Source organism: Etheostoma spectabile, chromosome 19, assembly GCF_008692095.1.
Source record: "Etheostoma spectabile isolate EspeVRDwgs_2016 chromosome 19, UIUC_Espe_1.0, whole genome shotgun sequence".
NCBI classification, from domain to species: domain Eukaryota; kingdom Metazoa; phylum Chordata; class Actinopteri; order Perciformes; family Percidae; genus Etheostoma; species Etheostoma spectabile.
Genome location: NC_045751.1, coordinates 11,467,341 through 11,468,431, shown reverse-complemented (window position 1 = coordinate 11,468,431; position 1,091 = coordinate 11,467,341). Strand labels below are relative to the sequence as shown.

Below are 1,091 nucleotides of genomic sequence, written 5' to 3'. Positions count from 1 at the left end.
CCAGGTAGAGGACGAGGACGCAGAGAGGGAGGAGGAGGAGGATGTTGGTGATGTAGAACGCAGTAAAGATAAAGAAGTTTGATTTGACGATGAAGCAATACATGCCGATAGGAAGATCAGGCTGAAGAAGGGAGTCATTGGAGGAGGAAAAGTTCATTGCCATATCTGGAAGAGAAAAAGAATCAAATGGAGAAAAATACACACAAAAATGTCAATATACTTAATAAGGCATACTGATACTGATATTGTAAAATCAGCGGAGTGCTCCTTTAAAGTTTCTGGGGGTTAGTCTTTCAGGAAAACCACTGAGTTTTTTAAATGCAGTCAATGCACTGTAGATGCTGAAGTGTTATCAGTTAGATGAGCCGGGCACATTAGCACCGCCATACGCTGTTAGATTTGGGTTTATTAAACAAAAGTTGCAATGTACAACCTGTGAAAATTAAAATTAAATAAAAATTCAGTTCTTTTCCAACCCTGCACCACTTATGCAATAAGAAGCTATTGTTTTTATGTCTGTGTCTTATTCGGTTGCAGGGGTTCATACACACATTATCACAGCTGGATATGTGTTGACTGCAGTCATGTAGTCTTGATTTGGGTGTTTACAGTGCTCATTTACATTTGAAATGGTTGGTAATCTGGTGCTTCATGTTAAATGTTGCATACCACAGTCAACTTTCTCCAATTAAAACAGAATTTCCCACAAAATAGTGGCTAGTGAAACTGCTGAGTGGCTAGTAGCTTCCTGTAACCACTAGCCACAGTGGCTGGTGAGCAAATATTAGATCAGATTAGATAATACTGTGTTCATCCCACAGTGGAGAAATTCCCTTATTACAGCAGCAGCGCTTTTCTACAGTGAAAGCAAAAAAAACAAACAAGTAAACACACAAACAAACAGGCGAACAACGGACAATGAGCAGAAGGTGTAGAGTGAATGTAAAGTGGCTTTAAGTCAAAAAAGTAAACCTTAAAGATGAGTCTGGTCTTCTGTTTGTTTCAGTTGTCGACAATAATGCGGAAATAAGAACGTAATGATATTAAAAAGGAATAAGAGCGCCAACCTTGTCAGTATTGGATGCCGGTCT

The 1,091-nt window shown here is 39.0% G+C and overlaps 1 protein-coding gene across 1 annotated transcript in view; it reads right to left on the bottom strand.

Moving 5' to 3' along the window:
* The window catches only part of ankrd46b (ankyrin repeat domain 46b), a 25,021-nt gene that overhangs the window by 14,055 nt on the left and 9,875 nt on the right, over positions 1-1,091 (bottom strand). The window lies entirely within an intron of this gene.